Below are 8,589 nucleotides of genomic sequence, written 5' to 3' on the forward strand. Positions count from 1 at the left end.
TGTTAAAGTCCAGCGTCAGAAATTCCCGCTGGGTTTGAATTTGAATGGATTACTTGAGTTCCCTGAATGCTTTGCAGATAGAAATACAAATATATATATATATATGCGCTAGGCTTTGTGAGTTCTAAATGTAAATATAACACCATGAAATGAAAAAGTAACCCCAAAGTGCCTCGTTATTGTCATGGAAAAATCACCCAGGAAAAGAACTTTCAGAAGCCGAGTTCGTAGTGGAGCGTTCCTTGAAGTTCATAAATGTAGTGATGATAGTTGTCGTTATTACACAGTGAGAATTCTCATTCTTGCCATTTTAGCGAGTGCCATTTTTCGAGAACCTTTCGTCTGCTCCTTATCTTGCTTTTCATATCTAGCTTCTTGCATTGAAAGCATCACGAATTCTGATGTGAGGAAACAAAGGCGCTGAGAGGTTAAGCAATTTGCTGTGGGTTGCAGAGCGGATCAGTGGCTGAGCTGGGATTCAGCAACAGATTTTTCTGGTTCCAAAACCTGTTCTTTAAATTATTCACTCCAAGTGCTGGGTAGCACAGTTGAAATGATTTCCTTTTCGTGGTACAATGTGATTCTTGTAAGTACTTGTTGACCTCTTCATCTATTCTTCACTGGAGTCAGAATTTTCATCCCCCACAGCACCACGTGAAACCTGTACTTTTCACTCCACTTTGGGATTAGGGACAGTTTCATGCCAACCCACTGTCAAGGTTACCGATCTCCAGGGCCAGTATGTAACTTTGCTTAGAATGGCCCACATGGTGTTTAAAATTAATTTGAAGTCACACTTATGATGTGGAGATTTAATATAAAAATCAGGATTTCTGGCTGTTTTTGAAAAATCCACAGAACCAACAACACTGATACGCCCCGCCTTCAGCTCACCACTGTCCCCACCTGTCGTTTCTGTGTCCTTGCCACTGTGCCAAGTGACAGGAGTGACAGAGCACCACATCTTGCGTTGCGTATTTTCTTAGAATTCCTTGGGTTTTTCTAATGACTCCTCAATTATTTTCTCTCCTTTCTGGACTTCGCAGTAATTGACTTATTTTTTGTTTTTTGTTTTTCTGAGGCAGGGTCTCTGCTGCCCAGGCTGGAGCACAGTGGCACAGTCACAGCCCACTGAAGCTTCAAGCCACCCCTCCACCTCAGCTCCCCTGAGAAGCTGGGACTCAAGGCGTGCGCCACCACGCCTGGCTAACTCTGTATTTTTAGTAGAGACCGAGTTTCACCACGTTGCCCAGTCTGGTCTCGAACTCCTGGGCTCAAGCGATTCTCCCACCTCAGCCTCCCACAGTGCTGGGATTACAGTGCGAGGCACTGTGCCTGCCCTAGTATTTGACTTTTTGGTGCCTAAAAGTCAAGGATCCCCCCACCCCACAAGCAGTTCTTCAGATATACCAAGAGCCATTCTGAGCTCTATCCTGCCTTCTCTCCCGCGCTCTTATCCTGCTGCATGGCACGAAGACACCAGCTCGGCCCAGACAGACCTTTTCAGAACCGTCAATCCAACACTTGTTACTGTGGCTTCCTGCCACTTCCTCAGCCTCTCTAGCTTCTGCTTTCCCTATTTGGAAAGTAAGTCCTAGTTATTCACCTAAAGACAGTTAAAAGCCAAAAACCAAATGGCTAAGTTTGGCCAACACACTGAGAGCCATCGGGCCAAATGAGCAAGCCACCAAATCATCTGATTTTTTTTTTTTTTTGAGAAGGAGTCTCACTCTGTTGCCAGGGCCGAAGTGCAGTGGTGCAATCTCGGCTCACCAAAACCTCCACCTCCCGGGTTCAAGTGATTCTCCTGCCTCAGCCTCCTGAGTAGCGGGGATTACAGGGGCACACCACTATGCCCAGCTAATTTTTGTGTTTTTAATAGAGACGGGGTTTCACCATGTTGGGCAGGCTGGTCTCAAACTCCTGACCTCATGGTTTGCCTGCCTTGGCCTCCCAAAGTGCTGGAATTACAGGCGTGTACCACCGCATATGGCCTCATCTGATTCTTTTCAGTGCTCTGTTTTCATTAGCCAGCTTTCATCTCATCTACATAATAGGATTTTATTAAATATGCAGCTTGTGTCTGCCCTAGCGCTCTGCTCTTCGGCTGAAGACTGAAGTCCCAGAGAGAGGGAAGAGCCGGAAAGACAGGGCTGGAGAGAGGCCAGCTGGGGGCTGAGGAGAACACACTCATGAGAATATGCGCCGTAACAGGAATAAGAAAGCATGAGGAATACGCTCATCAGATTCCTTATTAAAGAATATATTATGCTTCTCTCCAGCCCTCTGACTGCCCCTCTTTATCTTCAGGCTCCAGCAGCAGCAGGAAGTGGGAGCGGGGACACTGGATGTCTTTTAGATGTTGTTATGAAGATGGAATGACTTCAGCCCATTGGGAAACATACTAGTACTTTCCTCATAGGACTGGGGGAGGATGACAGGAGCTAACGCTCCTGAGCCGTGTAGTGGGAGCACCCCGCAGCAGTGACTCCTGTTCCAACACTACTCAGAACGGTGCCACCTGCCACCCAAGCCCACCATCCTCCCTACCCTCATGGGCCATCAAGATTCTACCCACAGGAGGGTGACTAAAAGAGACCCCTCAAGGTTGTGGAAAGGAAGGAATTCAGGATGTCCTGTGAGTTGAGCCATAAAATCAGCTCATGAAGGAATGTGCAGACGTGCAGAGGCCCAGGAACAAACTCCAGGCCTGCAGCGGAATCTGCCCTGCGCAGGGAGAACGGGTCCGTCGATGGAGGCCTTGGTTGACCGTGGAGGCCTGCAGGAGGGAAGCAGGGGCTGCACGCTGGTGGTGCCTGCCCCCCTCCACCCTGGGAGGCCTGGGGCCGCTACCGCGTCACGTTCCATCAACACCCCGGCACTGCCAGTTCCTGGGCACCAAGCCACTGCGAGATAACTCGGCTTCCCAGGACTAATGCCCCCAGGGAGAGCACGTGGTCATCTGGCTGATGTGAACTCCAGACTGCTTGGAATTCGTCCATTTTCTTTCCGGTTTATTCTCAGGTCCGTCATTGGTTGTTTATTCAAGCACCCAGGACTTGTGGAACTTAACAGATTGAATTTCTGAGCTTACATGGCTGAGGGCCAGACCCCAACGAGTGACTCCTTCTCCAAGGTCAGAGTCCTCTGGTTGGGCTCCGTGTGTATGAGCAGCACCTGGCCCTGGGGTAGGTGTGAACACTTCCCATTGGTGGCCTCAGCCACCTCCACAAGGTGCCTGCCCTGGACAAAAGGTAGGAAGCCATTCTGCCGTCCTGCTGCGAAAGAGAACCCGGCTTCAAGCTCCCTCTAGGCACCAGCTAGCTTTGTTCTTGATCAGGCCTTACGGCCTCGTCTGATAATGTTGGTGAGGAAAGGGGGAAGTTTCTTCCTATATTAGTTTTAAAATGTAATTGAAGATGGTTCTGTTGCCTAGACAATGGCATATTAAATTCGGCAAAAGCAAGGATTTATTAAAGATTGTCCCTGATCTATAGAACAAGGGAATGTAATCAATCTCCCAGAATTTTTAGCTGCGCTTACTACACATCATGCCCTAAAATTGTGTTAGTCATGAAAATGAGGTGGGGCGGAGGGCTGCAGGGTCCTGAAGCAGCGGGACAGGACTCTGGAACAGCCTGGCCTCTTGGTGACAAGGGAGTCTCCTGAGCATGAGTCCAGGAGAAGTGTGGGAAGAGGGAAGAGGGTGTGTGCTGAGCTTCATCTGTCCAGGAACTGGGCTAGCAGCCTTGACTGTGTGATCCCTTTTAACCCTCACTGTCTGCCCATGAAGTAGAACATTTTCTGGGTTTTAAAAATCTCCATTATAATACGTTTCCTTGGCTGGCAAAGGAGAGAAGCCAATTCCAGCAGGCTTGAAAATCAGCTGTCCCCAAGCAGCTCTTTGGGTGTCCAGGTGCGATTCTGAGTTTCATCCCATTCTCCGTGTGTGTAGACATACTCGGCAAATACCATGTTCCGCAGAGTGAAAGGGGAAAACACAAAATCCTAGGTATGAAGTGGGTTATACCGTCTAGGTTTGTGTGAGTGCCCATGTTGGGCAGGCCTGTCTCGAACTCCTGACGTCAGGTGTCTGCCCGTCTGGGCCTCCCAAAGTCCTGGGATTACAAGCGTGAGCCACTGTACCTGGCCTAGAATTGAGATTTTTAAGGTGGTGGAGTTACTAGCAAAGGCAAGGCTGAGAGGGTGAAGTGAGGTGGAAGACAAGATCTTTGCAGGTGGGAACCTCAGGGAACCAAGATGCCAGGTGCTGGGGACTTGCTAAATACATACTGAAGCCACCAAGAAGGATGGCTGCAGTCGTGCTGGGAAAACAGTGATTTGGGAGCCAAAATCTTCAGTGAATGAGGGGCAGGAACAGGAGAATGCAGGAGGAACACTTGCTTCAAAGGAGAACGTTAGGGAGGGAGGAGGGAGCGGCAGTGGGGAGTAGAGGCTGCCTGGCTCACCTCTAGCTCAGAAGCACGCAGGGTTTAAAACTCAAAGCAAAACGAGCCACCACTTAGGGACAATCATGGAAAGCAGTTCCTGGGGATGAGAGAGATACAATCTTCTTACTCCAGTAAGGCACTGGGACAGGCTTCACTGCAGGATACGCACAGCACCAGACCCAGACACACACACACATGCGTGCGCGCGCACACACACGCACGCACACACACAAGCACACACGCACACACACACACACGCGCGCACACAGGGAAGCATGCACACGCTGACGCGCACACACACACCCTCCACCCCAGGCCCTCCTGTTGGCAGATCTGCAGCAGTGTCTTCACTCATAAAGTCAGCACGGTGCTGGGAAGCAGGGAAGGGACCCCAGAAGTCAGAAGACCCCCACAGCCTCACTGCCGCCCCTCATCACCACCACAGTGCAGCCAGCGCAGCCAGGGTGCTCACTGCAGTTGCAGGTAGGAAGAATGAGGCTCAAGGAATTAACTGGCTCCATGAAAAGCAGCCAAGCCAGGAACGATCCCTGTGACTTCCGACATTTTTCCAACACTGTACTCTTTGTACTGGCCAATGTCTCCCAAGTTTCCCAAAGATCAGAGTTATCTGGAGAAGCTTTGAAAACACAGATTCCCTGGACCACATCTCTGGAAATACGGATTCAGTAGGTCTGGCACATGGCCCAGGAATCAGCATTTTAACAGCCACCCCAGGGGATTTTTTTTTTTTTTTTTAAGAAACAGAATCTTGCTCTGTCACTCAGGCTGGAGTACAGCAGTGTGATCTCAGCTCACTGCAACCTCCACCTCCTGAGTTCAAGCGATTCTCATGCTTCAGCCTCCCAGGCAGATGGGACTACAGGCGTCCACCACCATACCTAACTAATTTTTTGTATTTTTAATAGAGATCTGGTTTACCCATGTTGGCCAGGCTGGCCTCAAACTCCTGGCCCTAGGTGATCCGCCCACTTCAGCCTCCCAAAGTCCTGGGATTACAGGTGTGGCCACAATGCCCCAACCACCCAAGGCGATTTTTACTATGCCAGAAGCTTAGAAATGCTGCAGATTCCCACCCTGTCTTCTCCATTTATTTCGTGCAATTGAGAAAATTCCCTCAATTTCCCAGGCCGTGGACCGGGCACCAATCCGATGACATTTTCCTGCACTAATTGCCTAATACCTCTTAAGTACGACATTTTAATTAAAGAGCTAGGGAGATCCAATTTTCCAGCTAATGAATGGAGTAGAAAATTAATAACAATATCATGCCAGGGTTTGAAAGGGAGCTCTGTGCGCGGACACAGGTTTTGAGGAGACTCCAATCCCATCTTCCTCACTTACCAGACTAAAGCCAAATTAGTTAGCTCTAAGCCTCAGTTTCACCATCTGTAATATGGGTATGATTCATAACTACCTTAAGAGGATTTGTAAAGCTTGGAAATATTGTCTGCAAAGGCCTGTGTCATATTTACACAGTTGGAGTTAATATGATAGCTGCCGGCAACAGAAGTAATAAGAACAAGAGCTGCTGTTATTCAGATCTCCCAACCCAGCTTGGATCCTTCTGTGGACCAGACAAGGGGATCTGCCCCCAGAATGAGTGCTTACTGTAACACCCACTATCAGTGGGCGTGGCAGCCCGAGAGGCTGTTCCGATCAATACACTAACATTTGCTTTGCCCTCATGCCTCACGCCCATGTTGACACAGGTGGCCATTAGAGGATGATGAGCCCAGCAGAAGCAATGGGCTGGAAGGAGGCGGCAGCACGCTGGATTTGGCACTCGAGGAGACAGTGTTTTCATCAATTGCAGGTGATTAATTCTGGGGTGGGGTTGGGTTGAGGTTATGTGCGTTATCGCTCCTGGACCCACCCTCGGAAACTGTGCGGGGTTCCCAGCTCAATAAAAAGCTGATCAAAGCTTCACATTGATCTCAGCTACAAGTGCTACTGTCTGTAATTTTACTGCATGATTCACGCTGTGTGGTTGGGGAATACAGAATACCTTCTTCTCTAGAGAGGAGGAAAGCCACGCAGAACCGTTTGATTAAGCTCAACGATTGTTACTGAATTTGAGTAAAAGTTCTGTCTCTGAAATTCTGACTTCCACCATTTCTTCCATCTGAAAGTGACCGAGGTGAAGACGAAAAGAAGAGCTGAATTGATTTGGATCCTGCCTGCCTTTCACGTGGCCACGCTTCGCCTAACTTCTTCCGTTTTCTCTGAATTACAAAGAGTAACAGTAAAGAGTTACATACTCATAGTTTGTCTGTATAATGGAAAGCTGTGCAGTTGTTAAAAATGGCACTAGGATCCCTGTCACAGACCTGAAACATTAGATCATAAAATATCCAGTGAAAAAAGTCAGATACAAAACTGTATGTTTAGTAGTCCATGTCTGTAAGGGGAAAAATGTGCATGCACACGTGCACAGGGACACTCACACGCACACACATGCACGCACGCATGTGCACACGTGCGCACACAATGCACGTGCACACACATGCACACACGTGTATGCACCCGCACCACAAACACACATGTGTGCATGCACACACACGTGCACACACACACACACACAAAGTAGTGAGGTATACACACAAAAAGTTTAACACTGACCATCCCTAAATCAGGGTTCCCCACTTTAGCTACAAGACAACGATGGACACTTCTGTTTCCAGCGGGGGGACATTCTTAATGACTGCTTATGCTGCCCAGGTTTTCTTCATTAAATATATGTTGTTTGTGTAATTTTTAAAATGTAAGAAATAAAAGAGGGCAGCCCCAAACAGGCACTTCAGCACCCTTTGTAATACTTTTTAAGATGGCAATATCTAAAGATCTAACAGGCTGGGCTTGGTGGCTCACACCCGCAATCCCAACACTTTGGGAGGCTGAGGTGGGTGGATCACTTGAAGTCAGGAGTTCAAGACCATCCTGGCCAACATGGTGAAACCCTGTCTTTACTAAAAATACAAAAATTAGCCAGGCAGTGTTGGCACGTGCCTGTAGTCCCAACTAATCAGAAGGCAGAGGCAGGAGAATCACTTGAACCTCAGGGGCAGAAGTTGCAGTGAGCTGAGATCACATCATTGCACTCTGGGCAACAGAGCAAGACTCCATCTCAAAAAAAAAAAAAAAAAAAAAGTCTAACAGTAGAGCAAAAGTTAAATTAAATATGGTATGTCATATACCGGAATATTCACTGGCACTAAGATTTCACTCTGAAGAATCTGCAATACCATGGTGAAACACCTGTGACCGACAGGCAGTCTCCCTCCACACCATCTAGCTCTTTTCTTCCTGTACTAGGACCGAAAGGGGAAGAACTATGTTCTCCAGCGCCCATGATGCTGTGGGTCCCACAGGTGACCCGACCTGCCGAGCAGACACCTGTGCTTCTGCGGCTGCTACCAGGTCTCAAGCAGATGTGTGCAGAAAGCCCAGGCTGACAGCTGTGTTCCCATTCCGTGAAAGACCTTGTAAGCTGTTAAACTTCTAAAAGAAACCCTTGCTGCTTAGACATGAAATAGATGCAGGGGAAAGTGTCCCACCTTATTTGTTTGCTTTCTTTCTGAAAAGCCAGATGCTAAACTCTCTAATTACAGCATTACCATGGCATTTTTGAAACAGAATAAAAACCTTATACAGAGAAAAATGCAATCAAAATGTAACAGCAATTGTCTGAGTACTGAGATTACAGGAAAACTTTTCTCCTTTTTAACATTTCTGTATTTTCCTGAATTTCTCTAATGCAAATCTATCTATTCATAATTTTTAGAGACTTTCTATAAGAAGTGAGCAGCTGTCACTGGATTCCCTCCATAGATGTGCAAAGAGGATTCTGTGGGCTCCTCCCGCCCCGTGTGCCCGATGTGCACCTGCCTAGGCTGGAGGCCCTGCTCTGCCAGCCTCTCTTCCCCTCTTCTTTCCTCTTTGCTTCCACTGAACATGTCCCTGCTTTTCCTGTTTAGTGCTGACATTCATGAACACATCTTGTTTTTCAGATAATTTCCTTCCTTCAATCCCTCCATCTGAGATTAAATAACAATAAATCACAATAATAGTAAATAATGATGATTATAGGAATAATCATAATAAAAGCAGAGACCTTGGC

The sequence above is a fragment of the Sapajus apella genome, unplaced genomic scaffold (genome assembly GCF_009761245.1).
Source record: "Sapajus apella isolate SASKATOON/1434 unplaced genomic scaffold, GSC_monkey_1.0 scaffold143, whole genome shotgun sequence".
NCBI lineage: Eukaryota > Metazoa > Chordata > Mammalia > Primates > Cebidae > Sapajus > Sapajus apella.